This window comes from Camelus bactrianus, chromosome 4, assembly GCF_048773025.1.
Source record: "Camelus bactrianus isolate YW-2024 breed Bactrian camel chromosome 4, ASM4877302v1, whole genome shotgun sequence".
Classification (NCBI taxonomy): domain Eukaryota; kingdom Metazoa; phylum Chordata; class Mammalia; order Artiodactyla; family Camelidae; genus Camelus; species Camelus bactrianus.
This window is the reverse complement of record NC_133542.1, coordinates 1532331-1553472: the sequence shown is the minus strand read 5'-3', so window position 1 is coordinate 1553472 and position 21142 is coordinate 1532331. Positions and strand designations below refer to the sequence as shown.

The following is a 21142-nucleotide window of genomic DNA, read 5'->3' as shown; positions in this document are numbered from 1 at the left end:
ACTACCGTGATTTGTGTGCCTTTTGTGTGTATAATACATTTGTTTCCGGCATGAAAGGATATTTAACAAATGTTCGGTTGTCTTGTCTATCTCATTAGCTCACAATCTTTATATTTTTGAATTGTACTCTTTTCCCCTTGAGAAAGGAACGGAAAGAGCGGGGGTCAGAATGAGATGGGGCTCCATTCTTTATCTGTTACCTCATCTGATCCAGTCCCCAACCAGGGAGAAGGAGCAAATGTTCTCTTCATCTTTAAAGAGAGAGCTCCACTGATGGTGACTTACTCATCTACAAAACCAAGTCTGGGGGAAGGGCACCGACAGCAACCAGAGAAGTATCACCCGTAGGAAGGAGAAAAGAGCTCACGGGAGGGCTCAGGGGGTCAGCCTGATTTAATTTCAATGGATAATATAATACCACAGACTAAAAATACTAGCATGCAGTGAATTTGCTATTTCTTGGCATCTAGCAAGCTTTCATAGCCCGCATGAAACATTATCATGAACTAGTTAAAGGAAGAGTCCACACTCAGGGAAAATCAATGCCACAGGCAGGCTGAAACCCAGGCTGGAGGAAAGGAAGACAAAAGGCATAGTTAAGAAGAGGGGAAAGTCTGGGAAAAAGACATCATCACAAGGACTCTCCAGCATCATCCAGCTATCATATAATCATTCATTCAAGAGAGAGTTACTTAGGTCCTATTTTGTGCAAGATTTTACACAGGGCAAAGCAAGAGTGCAGCGTCCTTGGTGGCAGCAAGTGGCGGGGCTATAATACAATTCTGATCCTGGTACCTTGCACACTTGTACTCTGTATAAAGGCAAAAAAATAAGGTAAAATAATACTATGTAAACTCTACGCATTGTTGAAAAAAATTAAAGAAGACCTAAATACCTGGACAGACACACCACGCACATTCCTGGATCAGATGACAGCGCTCTTGGGATGGCAGTGCTCCCCAGAGCGATCTGTATACTCAATGTGGTCTCGATCACAATCCCAGCGGGCTCCTCTGCAGTAACCGACTAGCTGCTGCTACTATTCATATGGGAATTCGAGGGACTCAGTAACCAAAACGTACTTGAAAAAAAGAAAAAAATTGGAGGACTTGTAATTCTCAATTTCAAACCTTACAAGTGTATCTCCAGGTGAGATTAGAGGCCATTTTTAAGTTATTACTGGGTTTATCCTTATTTTCAAAATTCTCTACAATGAATATACCTGTTAGAATAAGAAAAATAAAAAGTAAGGTATCTTGTAAAACATGCACAGTGATTCATTCATTGGGAAAAAAATTATTTTAACTATAAAGAGGTAAACAAATATCTAGTGAAAAAGGACTACTTAAAAACAAGTGTGCATTTACAATTTTCATAAATTGAAAACTGAAAAGCACAAAAACATCAAGTTTCTAGGGAGACTAGTGAAACATATTAATAGTTATTTTCAAAAATTCTAATTGAACAATGAAAACTCAAGAAAGGGAAAATTGTGATTGACACCCAAGTGCAAACACATGGAGAGCAAATGCCTAGAAATCACAGTTCCTTTAAATCTGCTTCTAACTCAATAGGAGAGGAAATTCCTCACTTAGGGGACAGTGGAATCCCATACATAAGACAGGATACACAGTACAAACTGCAGTAGTATCGGGAGTGAAATTCTTAGAATTCTAATGTTACAACATTGCTGAAAAACTATAAAAACACTGACAGACAGATTAAAACACACAGTCATATATATTATATAGAAACATATGAAGTCTGCTCCCATGTTGCATAGAAATACAAACATATTTGTTCATTTATAGGCACTGATTACTTTATCCCAGATAGAATATTTCAACTAAAACAAAAAATCAATAATACACTCCTCTTGTCAAATCTACTTGATAAGTTACTCTGCTATGTAACCATAATGTGTTTAAGATAGATCTAAAATTAGTGAAAAATCTTCGTATGGTTCCTTGAATTGTTCTCAAAATTCCAAGCTTAATTTTAAAATAGATCTGAGCAGTATTTCTATATTATCTTTTCCCTCGTGAAATGAACAACTCAGTCTGTTGTCAAAATTCTGTCCTTACAATGATTCACGAGCACCGTTTCCTAACAAAACTGCTGAACAGCAAGGCACTATCCAGACACTGTGACCAAATAAATGAAACACAAGGAAGACAGTGACCCTATCCTGGAGGGCTTATAATCTGTGTCAACAGCGGGTTTTTATTTGATTGGTTTGATTGGGTAGCAAAATAAAATCAATCAAGTACTTTCTGCTTTTAGCATTCTGTAAGTCATGACTGTTTTTAGTGTCATGAGAAGGAAAGACTTAAGCATGACTTGATTAGGTCAACTAGCAACAATCATCACTGGAGAGTGAGTAATAAAGAAGTTAACTGATAGAAATGCTTCTGCCTACATGAGACCTAAAATAAATCTACACTGATATCCGAAAGGAAAATGAGGAGATGAGGTCCCCAATAAGAAAACAAACTAACAAGGAATCAAAAAAGGAAAGACGTTTTCATTAACGATTCCAGGCAGTAGTGGAGCATGGTGGTGAGGATCACAGATGTTTGGGACGAACATGAGTGCCTGAACTCCCACAGCACTAGGTAGCTGTGAAACTGATATTTCAGAGAAATTTTCTGCATCTCAGTCTTCTATCCATACACTGGGGACAACAACCGCACCCATCTCCTAGAACGGTCCTACTAATTAAGTTATTTTATATATAAAATTTTAAATAAAATACCTCAGATTTTAAATAATACCCCAAAAGCACAAGGAACAAAGAAAACAGAGATAAATTGGAGTTCATCAAAATTTAAAACTTCGCTTCAAAGGGCACCATCCAGAAAGTGAAAAAACAACACACAGGAGAAATTTTTTTCAAATCATTTATCTGATAAGGAATTTGTATCTATAAAAAAAAAAAAGTACCTCCTACAACTCAACAATAAAAAGGCAACTCAATTAAAAGGTGAATAAAGGATCTGAAATGGTATTTTTCAAGGAAAATATACAAATGGCCAATAAGCACAAAGAAACGATGTTCAATATCTTTAGCTGTAAGGGAAATCAAGTCAAAATCAACAGGAGAAACCGCTTCACACTCACAACAATAGGTTATAATAAAAAAAAAAGCGTAACAAGCACTAATAATGACACAGAGGAAGCGGAGCGCGCAGCCCTTGCTGGTGAGGACGTAACACAGCATGGCCACTTTGGAAAACAGCCTGGCAGGTCCTCAGAGAGTTGAACATTTGGTTTCTGAATGACCCAGCAACTCTGCTGTCTGGGCACAGACGTAAGAGAACTGAAAACAAATATCCACATAAAAACTCCTACAGGAATATTCATGGCGACACTACTCATCACAGCCAAAAAGCAGAAACAACCCAATTGCCTATCACCTGATGAATGGGTAAACAGTGGGGCCCAGCCATACAGTGGAATATTATTCAGCAATAGCAAAGCATAGAGTACTGACCCAGGCCACAACGTGGACAAACTTTGATAACGTTACTCAGTGTGAAATAAGTCAGTCACAATAGACGGTTCCACTTATATGAAGTTACTCGATTTAAATGAAATGTCCAGCACAGGCAAATCCAAAGAGAGAGAAGAGTGGCTCCTTGGGGCTGGGGGAGGATGGTGAAGATGGGAATGACTGCTTATGCATACGGGGCTTCCTGTTGGGGGAATGAAAATATTCTAAGATTAAATGGGATGCACAATTCTGGGCATAGAGTAAAAACGACTGTATATTTAAATGGGTGAATTGTATTAAAACTGGTAAGAAAAAAAGCACCTCGGGCCAGTACCTTCCCTAGTAAATGCAAATTGCTAACTTTTATTAGAGGAAGAAGAAACTGCCCTCAGCATGAAAGTAGGAGATCAGCAAATGTGAGTTAACCGAAATTGGACAAGAGCATTTCACTTGAAACAGTTGCTGAGTGTACACGAAATATTCAGAAATAGGAAAATCTGTTTCACATCAGGAAGAAGCATTCTGCTTCAAATGCAGATCAAGGATTCGGCAAGCCCAGCTGCTACAAATGACCAGAGAAGAAACCTGGTTCTTAAAACAAGCACCAGAGCCAACAAGGAAATGGTGGTGAGGAAAGCAGGCGGCCGAATATCTGGAACAGTTTGCTACAAATAATTTCTCCACTGAAAATTTAAAAATAAAATGAAAGTGATAAAATGCTCTGTTGACCTCACGTGAATGGGCTTCCTTCGGTGCTCGACTGTTCTGTAACCCCGATTGAGAGACTCAGGAGAATCAGCATGTCTCCTGGGAGTCCCCAAAGGACTGCCCACCAGCACGCTGACCACCATCACATCTGCCAGGGTTGAATTGCAGAGAAGAGACCAAATTCTGAAAGGCACAGGAAATGTTGACAAGGGAAGAAAAAGCTGCAGTCAGTCCTGGGACAGAGGCCCTCTGAGCAGAGGCCAGAAGGCTGCAGGTGAACTGCAGTGGCCGTGGGACAGGAAGGGACCATGGGGGAGCATATCTCAATTCTCTCCTCTCTCTCCATCGGGTAGGAGAGATAAACCTGCATCCTTCTCACCTGGAACTGTGGGTTGGATGGCAGAAGTCTTACCGACATGGAATGATTATTCAAGTCTCTGTGGAAAAAGTCAATAAATCGAGAGGGAGTAGGGAGCCAACTCCACGAGCCTCTCAATTGCACCCTTATTTATTGTGTATAATCAAAGGAAAAATTCATTAACAGTTGTGTGATAGTAATAGGAACTTCGGGAAAGACAGTATGAAGCAGAGATTGTAGAATACACAATGAGTACAATGGATTAGTGTATCTTTAGGGAAGTCATGGGGTGAGGGGAGCAAGATACATTTTTAGACATGTGAATTACAAAGCAGACCACCAGACCAGCCAGGTCCTTGTTCTGTGGATCATAGACTATCTAACAGCACACAAACTCAGCGTTTATAGCTGAGGGCCTCGTTCCTTGCTTTGCAACCAGCAGAGTGCTATCTAAAAGCTCAACTATGCAAGCAAAGCATTGTCTCTGCTTTTTAAGGCAAGGAGACTGGAGTGAGGATGTACAGGCACTTGCTTGCAAAGCAGTTTTTAAGCATATATTTTTCTTCTTAAAGTTCACAGGAGGCTGGAGTGTGTTACAATTTGTTAAACCAATCATGGGGTCCCACATGAAACCATTATGGAGGACACCCTAGGATGACAAATCCTGCCTCTGGGTCGTTTCCTGCCATCTTCAGCCACTCTAGCAGGGTCTAGGCACATCCGTGAATAACGATCCTACAGAACTACCCACACTCTTAACTCCTGGTGCTTGAAACTGAATTTTAGCTCTACACAACTTACCGTAGAAAAGTTTCAGAAATAAAAGATATAATATTCCTTTTATATCTCATCATATTACTGATTTTTCTGATTGCTCTAAGTTGCTTCTACTTGGTAAAGCACATAATTCTGCAGGTGAATTCAGTAATTTCCATTGGGCATATCTAGCCATTTTGGGCTCTCTAACTTCTATTGGTCAAATACCGATACACTTAATTGATTTCTTTGTTTATCAATTTCAGCCGGGAGGAGAGGGAGTGTCACTCTTTTCCTCAGCCCACCCTCAACCCTTTTCTCATCAACTCAGGCCTCCTGAAAACAAAACAAAGGATTTGTTTCCCTTCTACTCTTTCCACAAAACCAACAGGAAACATCAGCCTGGAGAAAGAATTCAACACAAATGTTAAAACAAAAATCTATAAACCTGGAGCAACTCCATCTCCGAATCATGATACACAATGACATGAGAGTAAGTGTGTCAGGCACAAAGCATGCGTGAGCCTGACCACCTGATTTCTATTCTTCAAAGGAAGGAAGTTTTTCATATTTTTTATTATCATACTTTGTCATTGATTCTGATTATGCCAAAAAATAGTTTATGAAAGAATTATGCACTGCAATAACAGATTACTATTGTATCAATTATAGAAGGCATTCAGAGGGGATAGGAAAAGCCACCTCTGTAAAAAATGCAAAATTTCTTCCCCCTGTTAAGAACACGTATACAAAATGCAACAGAGAATTCAAATTCTTGTGGAGAGGAGCAAAAGCCACAGAACCAAAGCAAAGTCAATAGAATGAGTTAATACAGAATTCACTGGACAAACATGCTCAATGCATTCAAATAACTTTAAAGGCACACTGCAAACCATTCACTTAATGATCTGCAGGCTAGAGGAAGCATTTCCCGCTTTAACAGACAACAGAAATCAATAGGGTGCCCCAACAAATAAGGACCAAAGAACAATCAGGTTTTTAACAGCTCTGATAAATCAGCATGTTCTAAAGATCAAAATCCAGAAATTTTAAACATTCATTCACACCACAATGAAACAAGCACTTAAAAAAAAAAAAAAAAAAACAAAGAAACTAAGCACATTGATCATGTACATAGAACAATGAGGACTTCATGTACCGCTGGAAGAACAGGCTATAGCCTTTTACTTGAAAAATAAAACTACTTTTAATGATAACTGCTAAAACACATTTCATCATTCATGTTGCCTTGAAAAATCTGAGGCACTTGTATCTGATCAGAAAAGCAATTCTGGGTAATAGTAGGTTACAATTCAGTGCCAGTTTGCTTTAGAAGAAAAGAGAAAAAAACAGCTACTGTTTCTCATATCCTGCACAAAGTGTGAAGTGCCTCCCTGCCTCTTTCTCCTCCCGTTTTCTGAGCTCATGCTCCCCAACCCTTCTGAAACAAGTATGAGAAACTCTTATTCCCACCAATATGCAAAATGACAAAAGAATATCAATTTATTTGTGTAAATATATGCCTATACCTTGAACTGTAGGAGAAAGGTATCAGAAGTCCATATGAAACTTATTTCTAGATTCCTGAAATCACACACACAAACGTTCACACAGACACAGACACATACCCCCTGGATTACTGGGCACTTCACAAGTTTAGGAATTCCAACTTCTAGAAGATAACTTTGTAGTTAGTTTAAAATACAAATCTGTCAGCTTTTGAAAGCCTTGATCATCTGCTAAACCATCCAAATATCAAAGAGATCCAATTAGCTTTCTCTGTAGAATGTAATTTCACTTGATGGCAAAACAGACCCTAAGAAGTACTGGATCAAAGATTCGTGTTTATCACTACCTATGATCGTTTTTAAGCACATTAACAGATTCAGAAATGTATGTCTCAACAACATTTATTCTTATTGAAAAAGCATACGTGTTCAACTCTCTATACAGTGACTAGGTCCCATGATGGTGTTTAAGAGCTATTTTGTGTATTGAAATATTTATTTTCAAGTGCAGACAAGGAGGGTGTGTATTACTCAGTTGTAGAGCACCTGCTTAGCATGAACAATGTCCTGGATTCAGTCCCCAGTACCTCCAAAAAAATAAATAAATATAAGTGCATATTTAAAAATAAGAATAAAGTTATATAAAAAAAAGCAGACTAAAAAGCACTGCAATCTATGTGCTACAATTATACTAAAAAAAAGTGTTTCTTTCAAATATTGACTATATGCCAATCACAGAGACAATCACAAATCACACCTGAACCATCACGTGTGATTCTCAACAACCCTAAGTAGACACGGATGAGAAACCCGGCACTGAGGATGAGGAGACGGAGCTCGGAAAATCCGGGGACTCTGACCGTCCTGCTCCCCGTGACACCACGTCAACCCAGGGCAAGCTCTGACAGACCTGCTCTGAGGGGACACCCAGCTGCATGGAACCTTGGGGCATTGGGGAGTCCCAGAAAACACTAAAAATTGTTCAGTGAAAAACCAGCTCAAATATATTACACTTTGCCACATCCTTTAAAAAGGGAAAATGACTGAGACCTTTTTGATGCCTCCGTGTCCTTTCTGCCATCATCAATTATTTGCCCTCTCAGGGTGACCAGTGATGAACTGGACCCCATATGAAATGCACTCAGATGGAAGAGCTTTTAAAGTTATTTTAAGAAGTTTGTAAGACCCTGTCTATGCCTCACACAGGTGGTCATCCATCACTTCTCACCGGTGTGGACGTACCACCTGAAATCACTCCTTTCTGCTTTTTAAAATCCCTTCATCTAATCCAGGCTTTTCAACAGCAAAGAAGCACCTCAACCACAGACACTGGACAGCTTTTCACCAAACGGACTCGAACAGCCCATTGGACTATCTGGAAACCCTTTTCTTCTATTAAAACCACTTCCAGGTACTTCATCATTTTCTGATTGGTGGACTTGGCCTCTGACTGGCCTACTCAGAGAGCTCCCAGCCTCACATGCGGGGGTGGGAGAGGACCCTGCTGTTGGGGGAAATCAGTGAGGAAGGCGGACATACTCCCGCCAGGTCTGCAAGGGTAGAAGTGCCACAACGTGCTCAGAAATTATACCGTCATCACCCCTGGGCTCCCATGGACTTGTTTCACATTAACCAAACTCATGACACACTGATGAAAGAAAACCAGAAACTTAACTTATTAATGTAACAGAAGACGTGAAACTATGAACCAGACTGAAATATCAGAGTTCAACCATGAGTACATTTTCTCAATGGCCTAATCACGGGGAGGCAGTCACATGGCAAGCATGGACAGAAACAGAGCAGGAAGGGTTTCTAGATTAACTCAATGGAGTAAATTTCTGTTATAAGAACTGATCTACTGCCTGGAAAACAAATAACGCTAATCACGATGCACTCTCTGTGGACAGTGGCCAAGACATGACTATGAGCATCTGTGTAACTCTCCTTTCCCTGTCCTTTCTGGGCTAACATATGCACAGAGGTACAAAGATTCAGGGATGCAGATAACTCTAAACACCCAAAGCCCATCTCTGGGAGCCTCAAACCAGTAAGCCAGGGTTTAAATACCAGCTCTGCCACTTATTATTTCTGTGATTTTGGCCAACTTACCCTCTGTGTGCCTCAATTTCCACACTGTAAAACTGGGATAACAATCAAACCTTCCTTACTCGCTTGTTGAGAAGATTGAAGGATTCATTTCTGTAAAACTCTCAGAAAAGAATGTAGCACATTTTGGGTGTTCAACAAATGTCAACTTAATATCAAAGTGATTTACAAGTCTCCCTTCTAATCATCTTATGTGTTTCCTGGCTAGTCTAAGTCCCAAAGAAAATCCTTATATCTCCTTTTATAAACTCTTGGGGAGGACCCTTCTCTTCCATCCCACCACCTGTTTAAACCGAGGGAGGGAATGCCTCCTAACCACTCCTCTGGGCCATGGAGAGTGCTTCTCCATTCACACCCCTGGCCCCTGGCCAACAGCTAGCCCTCCTCACACTAACAGAGTGAGGTGTGAGTCCGGGGAGACAAGCAGGGCATTTGAAACCCTTCCTTTCCCTCCAGTGTTGATCACCATTGGGAAGCACTTGGGATGCTCGGCTCCATGGCAGGACAGCCTTGTGCATGAACGGGCAGGTCCTCTCAAGGGAAGGCTCGCTATGTCACAGAGCTACATGGGACAGGGTGAGTCTCTAATTCTGGGACACAGTATCATGACACGCATTTTCCCACAGCCCTGAAGTTCATGGAGAACGTGGCTTCATCAGTAACAAGTAAGACATTTATCGCCTGCCTACTCTTTTGTGTCATCTCTCAGTTGGCTGCTGGAGACAACATGTGTATAAGTATTGGATCCCTTTAAGCCCCAAAATATATGAAGTAACAAAGAATTCTGTGGCTTAACGTTGGTTCAGGGCGACTGTGTAACAGTTCTGACTCTGCTGATGCTTAATTATGGGTATAGGAACTAAGGAACCTCCTCAAATATCTTTCAGCATAAAACCAGCTTTTCTTATTTTCCTGTTTCTTAGTAATTGCCAAAGACTCTCAAATGATGGCTTCACACAAAAAAGCAGCTAAAGTTTATGAGCCCTCTTGACATACCCACTGTGGTAAACACTTTACATAATTTCTAATTCTCACAATTCTACAAAGCAGATATGAATGTCCCCATCTCACAGACGAGGGAAATACTCAGAGCAAACTGACTCAGGCTCACGTGGCTCAGTGGCAGCAGGTGCACGCAAACCCAACTCAAAAATCTACACCCCTTCGTATATGTACCAAACCTCCTACCACCAATTAACACACAGCGGCGGAGTCAATACTCAGGGAACTCAATACACTTTTCAGCTTTAAGGTGCTCCAGAGGCCGCTTCTAGCTTTTTTATAAAATCCCGGCTCACTGACTTCTAACACTGGAAGAAAAGACCGATTTTGCCATTGTTTTCACAGCAAGTCTGAAAAGTTCACAGCGAGATGACAGAATAAGTCTAAGACATAAGCAGAATAATTTTTCCAGGTAGACAGACATAATGGACATTGTGCTATTCTGAAGCACTAAGCAACGGAATCAAAACAAAATAACATTTGTTAAGCCTTCTTTTGCAAAAGGAATATTAAGACTGTTAGAAGGTGCAACAGCGCCACCTATGGCTAAAATGACCTTCCAGGTTGCCGGGAAAGATGCAACACAAAAATTGACTGTAGGATCAGAAAAGAGAAACAGATAACTAAAAGCTTATGTAGCACATACTGCACTTTGCTTCGGGGGAAGGGAAGGGTATTCAGTATTTTATCTGATATTGCTAATACTCCTGAATATAAACAAAAGTCATAGGTTCATGGAAACTCATCTTAGAAGAGGAAAGAATCCAGTCCAGCCACATCATTTTACAGGAGGGGAAACTGAGACATGATTTCTGTCCTGCAATCGGCAGCAAAGCTCTCCCAGGCCTCATGTCTTGCACTGTAGCATAAACCAACAGATCTGTACTAGGCCTATATTCATAAAAGTCACGTTTGTATTTTTCCAACAGAAGGTTATCTAAGTATCTTGCAAAATAATTCTCAAAGAGCCAGGATATCATACAAGATTGATGAAGTACAAAAACATTTATTTACATAATAAAACAGCATGAGCTTTATTCTATTAAAAAAGTGACTTGTTAAATCAATGTTTTGATATTTTAAACCTGTTAAGAGTGCAGGAAAAAAAATCAAAATTTTGCTTAATCACAAAAGAGAGAAGCTTACTCCCTGAAAATGATCAATGTGGATTTTACTAAACTTAATGAATCTGGTCAGAATCCCACGAATTTAAATATCTGTGTGGATGGTTACACGGCAACATGAATTCTGAGTTGTAACAATACATATTCTGTGTAAATAATATTCAAGGTCGTCTGATTAAGGCAATTTAACTAGTCCCTGTCTCACTAGTATGATACAGATTTCATTAAAACTTCATACTACACTAAAAAAAAAAAAATGAATCCTTGTTACTTTAAACCATATTCAAATATATCATATATATAAATATTATAAATATTGAATATGCATCAGAAATAAGCGACACTCTTTAGTATTCAGAGTTGATCCTTCTAAAATATCTGTCATTCTGACAGCACATTTTTATTAAGCACCTCTTGGGTTCTTTGTATACAAGGCGTCTAACTCTCACAGTCAGACAAGTTAAACGATATTACTCAAATTTCACAAATAAGGAAATGTACTTAAGCCATGAAAACAACTTACATATTCACCATCAGGAAAGAAAAGAGTAAAGATTTTACTTATAATATTCACTGACAATCTTTTCTTCCATATTAAGACTACATAAAACCAATTCAGTCTTTGTAAGTATTTCTGTCAATAAGGGCCACTAGAGAAAAACAAGTAACATCATTAACAGTGGTTGGACTTTCAAAGCCCACTTCTCTTTGGCACTATAATTGTTTTTAATGTTTTGTTTTTTGTGCTAACAGACCACTAAATTAAAAAAATTAACTTTTTAAGTAATTACCAGAGAATTAAACATTTGTGAAAATGTACAATTTTAATTTATGACACTCTGTACAACATTCTCACTGGTGTCTCTCCTTTGAAGTCCTCATAAGGCTGAGATCACTAAAATCGGCCATTTATGGAGTCACAGGGGTTCGGGTAACCACTCAACGGGAGGCTGATTAGAGGAGCAATTAAGAATGCATCCTGTGCAGCCTGGGTTCCAGCACCGAGCTAGCCACCGCCAGCTGGGTGTGATTTAGGACAAGCTGCTCCATCTCTCAATCCCTCAGCTGCAAAAAAGGAGACACTGATACCTACCCTCAAACACCTGCTATGAAGTAAAACATGAGGAAAGCATTTTAGTGTTAGATAGGTGTCCACTCAGAGCGAGTTTGGTCATTATGATGATGAGGATGGCTGTTAATAAATTAAGCTAGACCAAAAAGGAGAAATCACCTTAAAGGAGAAACATTTTAATTCAATCAGCATTTCCTTTTGGATGGATTGCAGAATGTTCTATTGATGTTTTTAATAAACCAAGTTTTGTCCAATAATTATAGATTTACAGGTTCATGGACAAGTCTCCAGAAAAATAATTAGAGGCCTCTAACCTCTGAATACTAAGAAAGTAAATTAAAAAAAAAATCATTTGGGAGATTATACCTCATTTGGGAGAGTATGTGCTTAGCATGCATGAGGCCCTCAGTTCAGTCCCCATAAACTTCATTTAAAAACTTTCTTTTTTAAGAAATGGAGAATTAAAGCAAAAAGATGGAGGAATACAGAATTTTTTAGAGACTCATCTCAGATTTAAGATGGGGAGAAAACATCCATTTCTCAGAGGAAATCTTGAGAACTATGTAAACAGGATCTGAGATGTCTAGTCTTCTAACATTATTCATGAATTCATATTACCAAGTCTTAAAACTACCTGATAACCCAGAGAGGTGATACTGATCGTAACACCTGCCAACACGGATCGAGCTCCCGCTAGGACTGCTCTGTTCTGACATCTCTGCTCCTGAGGCCTGACCAGGCTGAGAGCACTAAATTCGGTCATTCATGAGCATCTCATGTAAGTCCTCCATGTGTGCTTCTAACTCTCCCCTCACCAGCCCCTCTGAGGGAAGCACTGTTATCATCATCCCCACCCGCAGATAAGGCCACTGAGGCACAGAGACTAAACCCTTTCCAGGTCACATTGGCATTAAAGGACGTCTGTATTTCTGCTGTTTTGCTTTTGACAAAGTAATCTGAGATATCAATTCAAGGGAGACTGTTAAATAGTCAAGTCTGTCAGGTCTTCACCTCAAAGAGCAGATACTATAAATTCCTGATGTAGGATGAGGCTGCCGCCACAAACTGACTCAGCTTGAAATTAATATCCAAGATGAAGCAGCGGATTCACGTAAATATTCACGACTGTCAACTCCGCTCTCGGGTCTGGGCCCTTCACTGCCTGAACGGGGGTGAAATCCCCACCCGTGTCAGGGAGGGAAGCGCAGCTCTTCCGGGACTCACCCAGGATTCACGGGCTGTTTCCCCCCACAGGCTGTCTTCAACGATTAAAAAGCTCTCAAGATTTTTACACCATGCAAAACTGAAAGACATTTCTGCAGATGGAGCACTTTCTCAGGCTTAAACCTTTTTTGCCTACACTCAGCAAGGGGCAAAAAAAAAAAAGAAACATGACTCTACAAAGTCTCTGACCCTAACCACTCACGGGAGTAGAACGGCCACAGCAGCAGATGAGTCTTCTCATTGCACGATGAGAACAAAGTAAAGCCGCCCCAACAACAGGCACTCCCAGAGACAGAGCTCAGCAGTCTTCTGCACACTCACAGTTGTGCAGCCCTCACCACCATCTATTGCCTGAACACTTCATCACCCCAGAAGAAACCTCCTGTCACTAACAGTCACTCCCTAATCCCCCTCCACCCAGCCCCTTTCAACGATCACCTACTCTCTGCCTCTGCATGTGCCTTTTCTGGGCATTTCAGATCACTGAAATCAACAATATGTGGCCGTTTGTGTCTGCTTCCTTTCACTTCAAATGCTGTTTTCAAGGCTTGTCCATTTTGAAGTGGTATCAGCATCTCTCTCTGTCTCTTTTTTTTTTTTTTTTTGAAAACGTTAAAGTTTATTAGAAGGTAGTAAGTACTATCAAAAAGAGTACGGTGGAGCATAAGTGATTGGGTTTCAAAGGGAAAAGTGCGGGTTGAACAGTCAGGGAGGAGTTCCCAGAACAGGTGGCCTTTTTCATTTTCCTCTTTATTTGTTTTTTCTTTTTTATTCACTCTTACATGTGAATAATGTTCCACTACATGGAGATACTACATTCTGTTCTTCCATTCAGCAGCTATTTATGGACGAAGTCCAGTAGAATGAGTGTAAGAAGTGACTACCATGGATGGCATTTAAGCAAAGGGCAAGACGTGCTTTCAAAAAACAAGCCAACAAACAGAGGCACAAGGAAATTCAGTGCGTTTCTGAGCAAAGAGCATGCTTGCTTCGGCAGGACTACCGTGCAGGGCTGGGGCGGATACTGGCAAGAATCACGGTGAGGGAGTCACCTGAGAAGACTCCCCACTGCAAGCAGCTCAGCCAATTCTCCCTCACCCTGTATTGTTAGAGCCATGTTTCTAGGTTACTCTTATTTCAAGTAATAGTACTTTAACTGCACATCTGATCATCTGCCTCAGACCACATTACCTAGAAGCCACAGAAAATCATTCACTGACCGGAGCAGCTCCAGGACATAACGGTGATGGATCAGGGAGTCCAGCAGCATTCCAGCCTGCAGGCACAAACCCCACATGTGCCCTGGTGATGTCCGGAAAATAAAATGCATGGAAATATCTCATTGCTGGTACACGACATCTGCCCTCAAATTGCCCCAAAATCATGCTGGCAAAGCACTACTCAAACTTTTCACTCCAAAAAAAAAAAAAATGCTAAGAAGGCAAATTTAGGCCCTTCCATTAAAAACCAGCAACCATCACTGCCAGTATCTGAGCTGGAATTCTCCTGACTTCAAAAACCACCGCGCAGTTACTTTTCAAAAGTGAAAGTCATAAATGTATTCCACGTAGATGATATTACAGTAGGATTTTTCTTTTCAAAATTTCCAGTTGCAACATTAGCACAAGAAAGTTTATGTTTCAGCTTTAAAAAAATCAATTATCCTCCACTTTCTTAATTTTGAACCTATTATTATTTTATAAAGGGAGCTATGCTGCATATTATAAACCAACTTTTTGGTTTCTGCAAATAAGACCTTTATGACCTCACTATTTCAGAGCAAACTTTAATGATGTTTTGAGTGGTGGGGCCTGGGGCGCTCACTAACAGCTCTTTAAACACTGACAAGTATGTGCTCTTAAGTAATGCAAAGGCTCTAACTCCACACTAGCTCAGAAAGCAAAGAAACTGCACCAAAGACTTACTTTAACATTTTAATATATTCCTATTGTTTTGAATATTAAAGTTCTTAAAAGATATGATTTTTTTTTGAGAAAGCCAACAGCTGTATTAAATTTCCTCTCACCAAGAAAGCAATCTTTATCAAGAATAAAAACCCCTATAGAAATCGAAATGACGGGACGTTTCTAGCTAAGTGAACATGCAGATCTGAACACAAACCTAAATCCTATCAGATCTCACTCGAACGAGCTCAACAAAGTCCTGGGCTACCCTGGAACTTAGCTCTTCTTTTCCAAAAGTTGGCTGAGCTAAGATCATCACATAAGGCAGGGAAGGAGAGAAGAGGAAAGTCCACCTGGCAGCCTCCATCTGTTTTCTTCCAGCCAAAAGTCGCCTCTAGGGTCGCCCTGCTAACAAGCCCTCCCCATAAGGAAATCCGGCATCCACACTGCCCCTGCCGTCCCCAAGCAGTCCCGACGCCTCTCTCCCAGCCTGTGAATGTTCTTCTAATGAGCCCCCCTGTTGGTGGCACCCTTCCCCTCTTCCCTGCTACACACACACACACACACTGAGCCACAGCAGTCTTCCCAAATCACAAATTTGATTACATCACCCCCACTTCAAACCCTTCAGAGGCTCCCTGGTGGAATTCTAGCCCCACCCCAGACACTGCTTGCCCAGCCTCACCTCAGTACACAGGTCCCCAGTGACCTCAGGGGCCCCCTGACTTGCTCCTACTTCCCACTTGTCTCCAGGCTCATTTTGACTGTTTCCCAAGGAAGTCTTCCCTCCTTCCAACTACCACAATTTGTTCCTCTATTCCTAGAACATTCTAGGCTAAGTCAACTTCTGACAATGCTAAGCTCACAAGAAGCAAATACATTTTGCTTACTAATGTGGCTCCACCCTCTCTCCCCTAGACACACAGAAGTGCACGTGTTATGAATAAATGAATGACGGGGTGGGTCTCAAAGGGACAGACATACCTACTCTCACCCGTCCCGACCCTTGTGTCTGTAGAATATCAGAAGAAAAACCAGAATTAACTTTCCTGAGGGTCACTTTCTGATGACACCCTTCACTGACTACTGTGTCAGTTCTACTAAAACCCAAGCTCTTCCAAATCCCTCCATCCCGGACTCTCTCCAGTGTCCTCACCAGCAGGGGCACCTTCCACCCTGGACCACACAGGGCACTCTCCCCGTGTCCCCACGCCAAAAGCCTCCAGGCATCTGCCCGGGCTGCACCTGCCACCTGAGCCACATTCTTGACTACTTCTCCTGGCTGACACTCTGTCCTCACAAATGAATGTAGAGTCCATTACTTCCAGGAAGTCCTCTCTGATAATGTCCTTTAGGTCTTGGTTGGGCTTCATCTATACCAGCAGTACATGGTGACCAACTGGGTGTTTGCCCGCTCCTTTGAGACCACGAACCCTTGGGGGCCACGTGGGAAGGAGTGAGAGATTACAAGAGGGGTGCGGGAAGCAAAAAGCAAAAATCACAGCCCAAGTCCCAAATTCAAGGATACTTTCTCAGGAAAAAGTATAAACAATTTCACACGTGTGCAATTTGGCTACTGTTTTTGTGGCTTGTGGACAGCAAGAACTTGGTGTTCTAGTCCAAAACCCAGATTACATGCAAAGAAATGTATATATTCATATCCAAAGGAAAACCAGAGCTGCTCAACAACAGTTTGCAGTTAGAATTGAAAGGAACTTTGATAAAGGCAATCTCTCTCTCTCTCTTCCTTCTTTTCTGGCATCATATAATTTTAGAAGTATTTGCGTGACCAAGAGATGGCTACAGCCAGTGATTCCTCACTGGAGTGTTTGGGGCTGAGGAAGACCAGATTACATTCACTGCGTAAATGCAATCACACCAACACACTGATAGGTGCCGTGGTGGTGGAGATGATGTTCCAAAGCAGGCAACCTTATTCTGTAAGAGAACTCTAAATAGAAAGTAAGAAATGCAATGTTCTGTAGTCAATTTCATTTGCTATATGGGTCATTAATTGATAGTATATCTTGTCTAATGAAACCCAAAAATAAATTGTCAACGTCGATTTTCTTCATCTGACCATTTTATGCTAACTTTGGATATTAAACCCTCACTCCATAAGTAAAACTCAGGCCTACGCTGCAGCACAGTTACATCCCGTGGAAGAAAGCCGATCAAGGGAGAACTGGAGAGTTTCCCTTCAGAAGCTGCTAAGTCTGGTTTTGCATCTGTACGTGATTTGCAACCACGTCATCGAGAATGGAGAAAACCTAACAACTGTGGGGCGAAAAGCACTGCGGTGCTTCAGAAAAATCAAAGAACGCTGAGCTTTGTGAAACAGTCCTGAGGCACTTAAATCGTACTTTTTCTGAAAGGCTCCAAAACTGACCCAATTCACCATTCCAGGTTCAAGAGGGAGGTACCGGAATTAGTAGAGAAAACATGCCCTTGAAGTCTGACAAGGCCTTGCTTGAATTCTGCTGCAGCATTTACTAGCCACTAAACGGACCAATTCCTTAACCCTCTGAGAAGGCTTCCCGATCTGCAAAAGGGGGCTGCCACCGCCCACCTGGGAGGCATGGATGTGAATTCAACACGCAAATAGGGCGGCCGACTGGTACCTGACACGGGGCCTGGCTAGTTTCCCTCCGCTGCCCTTCTCCCCCTTTAAACTTGCACTGTTCCCCCGGTAAGGATCAAGACCACGGAACAGAATGCCCGATTTTTCTGTGTATCCCCGGATACATGACTTACCCTTAGGAGGCCAGAAAAACTGCTTCCTCCCCAGTCACTATCAACGTTCTTAAGATTCTGGGTATTTTTAACTCTATTTTCCAGGGAGACTATTCCAGAACTTTCCAAGCACCATTCTCCAGGTTGGCTCCCCTCCCAGCACCCATCCTTTCTCACTTCAGATACTCTGTATGATTGCCTTCTGTTCATGGGAAAGCGAGTCCGGTAGGGTGGGGACTCCCAAGGACTCCCCCCTCCCTCACAGGTGAGTGTGACTACCTTCTGCCCACTCCTCACTCCAACTCCAGCTTCTAAGAAGTCTACCCTCCAGGACCCTGCAGACTCTGCATCTTCCCAAGACACACACATGGCCACGACCCTCCCTTCAGATTTCTTCCTGGCTGGCCCTGCACACCCCCCGGCCCCTTAAAGATAAATGGCATTAGGCTGAAAATCGCAAATGCCGCTGACTGACACACCAAAGCTGCATGGTCTGGGCTTTCCTCCAACCCAGGCAGGGCCCTGCCCCCCCTCAGCCTCAGTCTGCAGCTCTCGAGATGATCTAATTCACATGCAAGGCTATGAACACCAGCTAAGAATGACGACTCCCAACGTGTATCTATAGTCCGGCTCCTTCACCTGAGCCACAATCTCATAGACACGAGTGCCTCTTTGAAGTCCTAACTTGGATGACAAATGGCATCTTAAAAATGCCTCATGTTCACCATTTACTCTGGATTTCGATTCCTGGCAGGTACCTCCCAGACTCCCCATTTTAGTAACAGCCCCAGCACCCAACTATGTGTTTGAGTTCACATTCAATTTCCAATGTTCCCTCCCCTAATCCCTGCCCTGGAATCAGTCCTATTATTTCCGTCGCTAAGCCCATCTTAAATGTGGTCCTACAGGGACCATGGCCATAACCCCCCAAGTTCACAGCATGGTACACTGACTAACAGTCCTCCGTAGGGTGCTCCCTGGAGGGGGAGGCATCTCCTGCCGCTGGTCACCTCAGAAGGCACTGGATTCTCACAAAGGAGGCCCAGGAGAAGGGACTCAAGGTTCTCCCGTGGTCTGAGCTTTGAAGGGCCCAAGGTCTGGGGGAGCTCCTAATTAGCAGACACACTTGCCAGTGAGAAGATGAGGATGGAGGAACCCAGGCAAGGCTGTTCTCACTCCAACCCCTGGGCTCTCGGGAGCCACGGGAAAGGCCTGTGTCCAGGGCACAGCCCGGCCATCACAGATCCCAGCCAGCATTAGTCAACACGGACAGCCTAGACTCCATCTAATTGTGACACTTACTTCTGTTCTGTTCCCCACCCAGAATGTGATGGACTCATTCAGATATTATGGCCTGTCTCAAGCGATACAAATTCAGTGATAAATGAAGTGTCCACATTTGGACCAGAGCATGAAAGGAGAAACAAGGCCTCATGTTCAGCATGATGGTGGTGGCCAAACACTTCCACCGAGTGAGATGAACCATGATGGGGGTGAGAATCCAAGGTCCTAGGTCGGCCAAAACATCTTCCTTCAAGGTTGGCTGGGGTGTTGCAGACTCCCTACCACAAACTAACTACACGGCCGTCAGTGGTGGACATCAGCTGCAACAGACACGGAGTCAGCTATTTATGCCAACATGGGTTAAAAGTAAAGGCCGGGGCAGGGAGGCCTGCACGGCTGCTGAGGCAAAGCACAGACCCGGCTCTGAATGCCCACTGGCTGGAGAAGAGAGGAAGCTACGGTCCCCTTTAGCGGTCGCTGTGTCAACAAGATCCATGTGAGCCAGCTACTTAGGAGAAGGCCATGTTTTCCTGATACTCAGAAAAACCAGCCTCGTAAAGGGAACACAAGAGTGGCATGGATTTTAAACCCCCCTAAGCCACTTTATGAAGGCAAAGTAAAGTAAATGGCACAGGGATGTTGAATGCAAAAAAAAAAAAATTAAATAAGTAAACGGTGACTGCTTCCTCCAACAGAGTCCCCTGCAGCTGCACACCCATGAGCCTGCCACTTTCTCACCAGTGACCGCTGGCCAGGAAGTGCCATCACGCACGTCACACTGTGACAGCCAGGAACCGCGTGAAGAGCATGTTTGTGTAAAAGCAGGAATCGAGCAAGATGCTGCAGAATTTGACTTGACAAGATTAAATACTCCATGAAAAGAATCCCTCAGCAGCCGCCTAAATCAATTCGCATCTCACTTCTTCAAAACAATCAAACAAATTTAATAAGGGCGCATTTGTCACCAAACATAAGGAGGACCAAACTGGTTCCTCAAAGCAAGGATTTTAACAGGTATCAAACACCAGTGGGTGATGTGCTAACAAAGCAAATCTTCCAAAAATTTAGAAAATAAAAAATGACTAGGATAATACATGGATCAAGGCAACTGTTAAGTTTTTGCTCTTTAAAGCGATGAAGACAGTACGGAGGGCAATCTGGATATTTCCAATGCAGGGTGTGCACAGCCCACATTTTCAGACGCAACAACATGCTCACTGGCCAGTACAAGAGAAAAAGAATAAAGAAAAAGGAAAAGAGGAACAAGAGAAAATTAGAAACACACAAGAACAAAAATGATTTTGACAGCATGTACAAGAATTTATGTGAGTGTGTGAGGCCAGAGATGCTGGGACGGTGAGACCCACTCTCACCTCCTACTCCAGGGAAGGCAGGGGCTTGAGGGGAGCGGCGCTGCCGGGGGACCCCAACGTGATCAGCGCCCCTAACCAATACTCCACCTATATGCTTCTAGGCAGCTTTTGAGCTACAAATTGTGGTTGCATTTCAGGCTGGACAGTTTTACTCACTTCCACCAAGAGTAGCAGGAGAGAATTAGGCTGTTCCTGTACCAAAGCATTGTTTAAAAAATTAATGACTGTGGAATAGTAAAAGCAAAAATGGAGTAAAAGTGACTGGAGGAGAATGTGCTTGACCCGAGCTCACTGGCCACGTTATCTCACTGACGTTAAGATGCTGGCTGAGCCCTTATGGTACCAAAACAGACAGACCCACCAGGAGGGAGGTTTAATGCGCTGTTGTATTTTGATGCCGAGAGCCATGCCTGGTACACGAGGTTCTGGGTAAACAATGGTGACAGTGTCAACCACTATGGGCTAAGCACACATCCAGCTACTCTGCCAAATCC

At 42.4% G+C, this 21142-nt stretch overlaps 1 protein-coding gene across 4 annotated transcripts in view; it reads right to left on the bottom strand.

Moving 5' to 3' along the window:
• The window catches only part of LOC141577421 (uncharacterized), a 140157-nt gene that overhangs the window by 36305 nt on the left and 82710 nt on the right, over window positions 1-21142 (bottom strand). For all 4 annotated transcript variants that reach the window (XR_012506284.1, XR_012506283.1, XM_074361467.1 and 1 more), the window contains one exon: window positions 896-1081. The gene's annotated coding sequence lies outside the window, so the exon portion shown is untranslated. The remainder of the gene's footprint in view (window positions 1-895; window positions 1082-21142) is intronic.